Source organism: Nannospalax galili, unplaced genomic scaffold (genome assembly GCF_000622305.1).
Source record: "Nannospalax galili isolate Female #2095 unplaced genomic scaffold, S.galili_v1.0 scaffold305, whole genome shotgun sequence".
Lineage (NCBI taxonomy): Eukaryota > Metazoa > Chordata > Mammalia > Rodentia > Spalacidae > Nannospalax > Nannospalax galili.
The window spans coordinates 7,070,920-7,080,093 of record NW_008356258.1 but is presented as its reverse complement, the minus strand read 5'-3'; the positions used below and the strand labels follow the sequence as shown (position 1 = coordinate 7,080,093).

General features: G+C 40.1%; 1 pseudogene; it reads right to left on the bottom strand.

Annotated features, from left to right (window-relative positions):
- Nucleotides 1-8,286, bottom strand: part of LOC103751036 — a 39,951-nt pseudogene extending 31,665 nt beyond the window's left edge.
- Between the last annotated feature and the right edge of the window lie 888 nt (nt 8,287-9,174).

The window sequence follows — 9,174 nt, the reverse complement described above, 5'->3', positions numbered from 1 at the left end:
TTCCATATATATAGACTCCATGGAGAAATAACCTGAACAAAATTTATTCATTTTTTCATGATGTAAAAACAGACACTTTCAAGGAAAGATGACCTGGAAAACAAATAAATGATCTATTTGTTCAAGATTGGACATTAAGTTACCCGACTTACATTTAGATTACTTTTATTCTGCAGACTTGGCAACAGTATGAAAGGCTAGAAATACCAGTCAAAGTTATTGTACATGAAAACACTGTCATTCATTCCTCGGCTATTTGCGTACTCAGACCCTACTCCTCACTTATGTTTCTATAGAAATTCTACCCTAGTCTACCTTGATACATCTGTGTAGGAACTGGCAGGGGGATTCCATGGAAGGTAGGAGTGTGACTACCCTCTTGCAATCACAAACAGCTCAGAAATAAACCATGAGCTTGCTACTTCTGCATCTCTATACTGCCCTGCTCACAGAAAAGCAGGTTTGCCTACATGTGGACCTTCTTTTGCCTTTCTCCATTGATTCTGACAGCCTGGGTGAGAAAGAGTCTGAACTCACTCTTCTCTTTCAAGTCTCCCTAATAAACTGCAAATTATGGGAATGAGCAAAGCAGGAAGTCCATTGCATAGTCTTCACCACCATAAACAACATTATGTAGGCAGGAGAAAATAAGACTTCAACAAACAGTCCTTTATTCAGAAAAAAAGAATCCCTATCCTGGGATAACCCCATTCAAAACTGCTCAATTACACTAATGCATGGATTTAAGAGAAACAAAACATTAGTGCTGATTACAGAATCACTCGGCTATGTAACAAATTGTATATTGAGGTTCCCCTGAAGAATGCCATCGCCCTCGTGAAGCCAGACAGGCCTGTAAAATGGCTTTGGCATTTTAATGCTAGTGCATTATAAAGTTCCAGATGACAGCTGCATAGCCAACATTTTAAAGCCATCAGAAAATTCAAGCCGCACAATGGTCACAGCTGGACCCATCGATCAAATGGTTTTTTGTTTGAGTGAGATTCAGTGGTTGTTGGGTAATTAAGCACTGCATGTTCTGGACTTCAGAATTTTAATCATGGGAGCTAGATTTGGAAGGAAGTAAAAGAAAAAGCTTCCTCCCTTGCTGTATCCTGCTATGAAATGTTTTGAGTCCTACAGGACTCTAGGACCTACCTGCAGAATAAGGATCCAATTCTTGTTATTGGCTATATTGACCATCAAAATTGAGAATATAGAAATGTTGAAGATTTGTATAGAGTCAAATGCATCCTCATGACAGAAGAGTGGTTCTCCCCTGCTACTAGGCAAGCTCTAATCTGAACTTTCATGCAGAACCAAGTCTACCGTTCAATGGTCTCAGATTCAGTGGCTATCAGCCCCATTACTTCCATGCTTCACAAAGTCACCTGAAAGGATTTTCTTTAGAGGACACAGAAAACTGTGGTTCTCGTGACTTCAAAGAAGACAGTGCTATGAAAACAGTTTCAAAATGGAGGTGCCTCCAAATTCAGTCAAGTTCTGCTGCCACCATTCTTTCCTGGGTTCACCTTCCTGGTGCCGTATTGAGTTCTAGCTAACACTCGTTAACAGTGCCTTAGCTTGAGAGCTTCAGATGTGTTCATGTAATCCTCAAACAGCTGTAAGAGGATGACTTATCTTGAGAGACCTCGAGGTACATATTAATGGATTTCTCCTTCCAGAATTCTGTGAAATAGGCATTATTATTACCCAGTTTTCAAACAAGAGAAGCAAAACACAGATTAGTTGGTGACCACAAGGCCACAGTTCTCTAGCTTGTGTCAAGTGCAGACTTAAGAGTAGACAACAGCCCATTGATTCCAAAGCCCATATACTTAGCCTTTAGGTCATTCAAGATCCTTGTCTCAACATGGACCACCACAGTGAGAATTCCTCTCCTGTGTGACTGTGTCTAAGGGCAGAGGATCCCACTCCCTCGTATCTCAAAGAGCATGCAGAACTTTGCCAAAACCTCCTCCCAAAACTTCAAGCAGACCTCCTTTGGCAGAGCTATTGTACTCAGACCATACTGACCCTTCTCAAAGGCAGCCAGGCTGTCCTGAAACCCCCTGAGGAAGGAGAACGAGGAGAGTGCAGTGCTCTGACACCAAAGAAATAAGGCGCAGCAGACATGGCTCAGAATCCTGGGGTGTCTGCTTGGATTAAGGGAATACTGAAAAGTCAAGGGAATACATAAAATCAAGTCCTCTTTAACCTCTATGCCTTCCCTTGATATTTCAAACCATGAAGACTCTATAACAGATCTGCATCAGAATAGAATAATGCCCCAAGCAATCTCATTACTTCGAATACTTTTCACATAGAAATTCTGATTTTTCCTTTAATTCATATTTGTTGAACCATCCATGGTACCAGAGATGTGGTAGGGAATGAACACACATACTCAGCCCATGAGAAAAGGCTTAAAGGATGTCAAGGACAAAGCAATGCAAAAGAGGTGGTTGACAATACTGGAATTCAGAGCTCTGAGGAACAAGGAAATCAGCACAAATTCTAGCCCAGCCATGCAAGAGTATTCTTCATTACAGTTTTATGCCTCAGTTCCTCGTTCTAAAATGAGGACCTCCCACACATCTGCAGGGAGCATTAACTCAGTTACCATTTTTCATAGGTCATATAGTATGCAGTGCCTGGGGCCTTACAAGTATTCAGTCAATATCAACTGCTGTTTCTATCTGAGGAAAAATCATCAGAATAGGTACCAGCAAGTTACCTGCTTTGTGAAACTGAAGTCACAGGCAGAGGCAGGGAAATGGCAGAGAGCAGAAGCTAAATGAACACAGGAGAAAGTGGTATAAAAAATTCTGAATGTGAAGGCTCAGCTCTGATGCCTCATGAGGATCACTTTGGGAGTGGACCAAAGTCACTAAAGTTCATGCATTTGATTCTGAAATTCAGACATTAGATTCTGACATTCAGCCAAACGGGAAAATCACTCATGAGGGCCTGTATGCTAAAGGAACATGTTTGAATTTGATTCTAAGAGAAAAGCCAAGCCATTGGAATGTTGGTGGCATCTTGCCCACTTCCTCCCTCCACTTCATTTGCACATATCAGATTCTTAACCACCTAGAGATATGTCACATTCTCTTACACTGAAAGAGTTCTGTGAGCGGCCCTCCTCCCCCTGGGTCTCCCAGACTGTTTTTACCTCTGTAGCATCACACATGTTGGATTGTGCTTGTGGATATTTCATGAAAGAGAATAAATCCCTCAATATTGGGAACCATGTATCATCAAACATAGTCTTGTACATTAGGACACAGAGGTATGTTAAAAAGTGAATTTACTGGCTTTTCCTAGAAATAACCACTTAAACCATAAGTCAGTGTTAAAGCAAAACCCTCATTGCTTTAGCAAATCAAACTACTCAATGAACTCCCAAATGTTAGGCACAAAAGCATGGAGAGATTAAAGTTGGTTTCAACAGAGCTTCACTCAAATTGGGAAGGAAGACCCAGAAATGCCAAGATGTCAAATGATACTTCCTCCAACAATCCAAATGATGTAATCCATATGTAATCAATGTTCTAGGGTTTATATAGTATCTAATAAGGATGGATTTAATTTTGGAACAGTTTTAAAAGCATCAAGAAAAAGTCATGGAAAAAAATAATAGCCTCCCTTTAGACTGATATAAAACAAGTCATGAGTGTACGTTCTATTTCATAGCTAATACTGCACCTAGTTTATGTGCATAATTTACATTTATGGGTAAGTATCTTATTTTGATGGTCATAGTGGACATCTGGCTTGTCATAAATTTACAAATAAATGAATGCTGAAATAAAAAGAAGACAAGATTATTTTCTTGGGCTCCAAGAGTATTTTTCAATATAACAAATAAAAAAATAGACTGTCTATCTCATAAGTAGATGTGAATTCCACACAAGACAAAGGCAGTCCCCTTACATGTGAATTTACCCTGTACAGCAGTCTGCAAACAAAATAGAAGTTGGAAATGGCTTGTGCATTCAGGGCTGGAGGAATATTGAAATGTCTGGCCAACTCTAGTTCACATGGTGGTGTATCGTTCTCCAGGGCACAGACTGTCAAACTGAGTTAGTGTCAATGAAAGAAAATGGGAGATGGACTTTCAGAAGTTCTCATTCAGCTAAAGAGAAAATACAGTTCAAAGAGGTTTTAACCTACTGAGCTTTCCAAATAACTACTCAAAAGGATGGATATATTGCTTTGGAGGGAAGGCTCAGAGGAATACTAAAAGAACCCAAAAGATAACATCGTTTAAAAAAGTGAATCAAGGTACGGTGTCTGTCCTTCACCTAAAGAGCAAACAGATGCTAATCAGCCCACTCACAAGGGCTCTTAACTGGAGACGTGAATCTAGAACACATGCATTTACACAGCTTTCACACAGCCATGACTAACCCATCATCTCCATTCCCTTTCAGAGCATGGCAGCCATTGTCTCTGAACTTTGAATTTCCATCTTCATTAGGTAGTATATCAAGAGCTTCACCAAATGGACCTTAACTCCAACAGTAGGGGCAGGTAAGACAATCAGAGTAAGATCTCAGTAACTTTTTTTCCTTTTGAACCCATAAAAACATTGGCCACCTTTGCTGAAATACAAATGTGAAACTTAGAAAGTTTCTTAAACTCAAATTTTATACATTCTATCATCATATATATCATTGGCAGCCCTAAGTTAACTTTCCTTTGTCAAATTCAGAAGTTCATGTGGCATCTGGCAGGTAAATATTTTAAACTACCTCCTTCAGATGGCCTTTGACTGATGACTTCACTTGAGGACATTATCACTTTTGTCAATAAAGCAGGGTCTGTGTCATTACTTAGATATCTTGGCTTTTATGAAGATACCATTGGAAAAAATAAAAGAACTGATACATACATAAGAAGAAGCTTATTCTAAGAGGCCTAGTCTCAAAACTACAACAGAAATAGACAACACTGAGTTGGATATCTGCCTCAATAAATCTACTCATCATTTGGCCTCCAGTTAGCCAACCATGGGCCCAGCTGTAAAAACAGGGTGAAAATGTGAGGCATACATATATACTATGCTAGAAATACATCCTCAAAAGCTGTGTCTTCAAACTCCCAAGTGTAATTAGAGATCCTAATTATTCCCCTTCCCCATCTTAATTGGCCTCAGGTACAGAATGGGCTTGAATTAAATCTCTCAATTTCTAATATGGAGTCTACATTGATTTCTTCTTTTGTTCTATCACTGTTTTTCCTCTTCAATTCAGAGCTATCTTCCTGTGTGTGGATAAGAGGCTAATGCTTGGGCCAATGTTGTCGGCTGAGCTCTGTCCTGCTGGCAATGAAACCCAAGTCAGTTTACATTTTCTGTTAGTTTTTGTTCTTCTGGACAGGGTCTCATCCTATACCCCAGGCTGACTTGGAACTCACTATCTAGCCTAGGTTAGCCTCATACTTAAAGCAGTGGCAGTCCTTCTGCCTCAGGGTCTTGAATGCTGGGGTGAGAGGCAAGAGCCACCATCCCCAGCTCCCAGGTCCTTTAAATCATCATAGATAGAAGGCTGGAAAGAAGAAGTTCTAAAGACACATGAAACCAGGACTAAATGAAGTCCTCAGGGATTAAACTAGTGAGTAGCTGAAGTGTCACTGAAAGAAGACATCCCTGACCAGCTCCACAGTGGAAAAGAATAAGGTCTAGGATGTAAGAGGCATGCCACCTATGTCAGTCCTAGCTTAAGGACAAAATAAGTAGCCTCAAGTAGACCCAAGGCAAACATGAATGGAATAGGAAGATGTAAACAACTACTGAACAGAGATCAAGTACAAATTCTCAAAATTGCCTAAAATTTCAAATTTTTAGAAGCAAAAGATATAGGTAGTTATAAGAAACTTCCATTTGTGTTTTGTGATTCTAGGATACTTACGATGAGAAAAACCTTAGTAACGCCCTCAACCAATGCTTGCCTTGATAGTTCTTACAAAAACTTGGGGATAAAGTTGCTTGAAGGTGCTTTCTCCATCATCTACTCTTCAAAATGGAATAGGACACAGGACCCGTGAAATCTGAAACAGAAAGAGGACAGGACCCATGAAATCTGAACAGAAGCACACAAAGAGGAAGCCAGTTGTTCAGAACGAAATGTGTCAAGAGGGAAGGACTGAGTTGGTCCAGATGGCAGAGTGCCACAGAACGCTAACAGAACTCTTCATGTTGGGCAAAGCAAGAACAGGCAATGTTTGTAATGACGTGCTAACATCTGTCTGCACTGTCTCCATGGCACCCCAGCTCACCACCCAAACAAAGGAAAGCTACAGGGAATTCAGGACTACAATATCTTTCTAATTTTTTTTTAAAAAAAAGGAATTAGGAATTAGGAATGGAACTGCCGAAATATCATTGTGGATATTTGACAGGTTCATGAAAGAACACCATCCTGAAAGGATGCCTTTATATTAGATGAGCTGGATAAACACAGCAGACACTTGCAATTTCAGTATGAAGGGTGTCTGATGACCTAGTGCAGTTGCTGTCAGTAGAGTCCAAGTAATACAAGAACTGACTTAAATATCAATATTTGCCTAAAATTTTCCCATACCCATTGCTAATTAGCTGTTTGTCTCTGGGCAAATTATTTAACTTCCTTTAGATTTAGCATCCTGTTCAATGAAGGAGAGGAATATACAATTAATTCAAAGAGTTAAACAAGATTATAGATATAGACCTCAGGCAAACTACCTATTAGTATGTACCTATAAAATGAAAGTTTTTTTCTGCTTTACTTATGAAATAGTGCCTTTGCTTTGATTAAGTTTCATATTAGTCATTATAAGTTTGTTTATTGGTGCTATTAAAAATGATTTTACATGTTTCTAGTCACTATTTAGGCACATTCACTTGAATGCTCTTCTCCACCCCTGAATGTCATCTTGAGTGGATTTTATAACATATGAATATTTATTATTAAAATTCAATCCAATGCAAGTTAAAATTGCAGCTTCATCTAATTCAGGCTTTCCCTTCTGTTATTGCTTAATACACTTGCGAAATGACCCACAGAAAGGCACAAGTCTCTCACTCACTGCCTCCTCCACCCTCTTGTAAACCTTATCTCCTGGCTACCTGTGACCAGCAGACAGGTTGTAGACAAGGACAGATGCCATTGTATAACAGAGATCAACAGCAATACTCCTTCTGTAGATGTCACTGCTCTTCCAGCTGCCACAGACTGGTCGTGAGGTGACACTGATGCTGTCATAGGCCTAGAGCACAGGTAGGAAGTCTTCTCTAAGTTCTTGTCACAATTCTCTGTAATGAGGCCTAGTTTAACTCCGTCTGAGCCCTCTAGATTCCTGCAACTTCAGCCCATTTGTTTACCCAAGTGCCCTGCTGCTGGGTCCTCTAATAGGGTGAAGTCCCTTCTGGTCATTTCCACTGTACTTGGGGAGCTACTCATTTTTGTTATGCCCACATGGCCAGGACTACATGCCAGTTCCTCCACCTCCCTGCCCTGCCTTTGCCCCCCACAGGAAGCAGATGTCAGAAAGACAGCAGTGTCATTCACTAGGAATCCAAATGTGGATTAGAATGCTAGGCTTCCCAAGTTACCCTATTTTGCAGACAACTGCTCTGTCTTTTATGCCCTATATATTCATAGTGCCTGCTGTCATCAAACGAGGCCTAAGGCTAGACTGCTGTGTTCTCTACTGGGGCTGGGGTGACTCAGAGATCATCATTCACACTGGTTTCCCTGGAGGCTGGTGAGTTCTTTTTCCTCTCCTCCCACAGCTCCTCAGTTCCCAGGCACAGGGCTATTATTTTCATGGGGCTGAACCTGGGGATGTCTGGCCACAATGATTCATGGTGTTTTTGAGAACGTGGGATGATGCTCTTGCTAGTTCTCAGACATAGATGCCAGGGTACCTACTATAGGACAAAGGGGAAAAATTGTCATTCTTGTTTAATTAAAATATCATCACACTAAAATGAATGAGAACACCTGAGACACAATAGAACTGAATAAATATCAAGACGCACAGATGTTAGACTATATATTTTCCCTTTCTAGTATAGCTGTAAACTCCTCCAACTGAACCTTAGTTACTGAGTGAGCTTTCTCCCCAAGTTCCTACAGAGGTATTAAGAAGAGTGTCATCTACTCTTCCTGCTGCCGGGTCTCCTTTCTGGTCCTCTCTGAACAGTGCTTGATATATGAGTTCAAGGTCACTCATGGGATCTTGAAGAAGAACAGGAAATAGATCCTCAGGTTCACTGGGGTGAATGAGGTCCTTCACCATGTTAGTTTATACAATAGCTTGCCCAATACTTCCTGGATCATATATATCCTGGCTCGCTTTCTTGGTTGAATTGGCAGTTGGCTGATTGGAATCTACTAGTGCTTAGGACAGCTGGGGTCAGTCAGCTAACCTCCCACTGACATCCAACCTCTTCCCTGCATACAGAGGCTTAGAGACCCTATATTCTCTATTAGATCCTCCAACCCATAGCAGCTTTTGAGGCAAGTTGACTCCACCTCAACTTGGAGAGTGCCATGTCAGACACTCCAGATCTGGCATGCATGCAAATCATGTGTAAACTTGAAAATGCCATAGAGAGCCTTGTTTTGTGCTCATCCCTTGCACTCCACTCTCTTAATGAAAAGGCCTTCCTTGTGTTCTGTGAATGGTTTTAAACTACAGTGTACTTTCTATACATTTGCCAGTTTCCTTTGGAAATTTTCACTAGCCCTTGGGCTAAGAGATTGCCCACTTATTTCTCTGAAATATTCTGGAAGGTAGTTACTGCCAATATTATTCACAGAACATAGGAACTATTTCTATTGACATGATCATTTTTGATAGGAATTTGTATATTACCATTACTGTTACTTCAGTTTAATGCAGGTACATGTTATGGAATTTTGAGGGAAAAGGAGTTTTTAAAAAATGGCAGAAGTACCGGAAGTCACTACAGAAAATATTCATCCGTAATTTACTTTGCTTGTTCCTTTTCGGAAATGACACGTTAACATCACTTAGATTTTTCAAGTACATAGACTATAATTTGATAGTTGAAAAATACAATTATCTTTAACATGTAGGATATGCCACAGTTTAGTTGAAGGAAATCTTATAAAGCGATTATATTTCATCTATTGTATAAATTATCTTTTAAAAATCTACTGC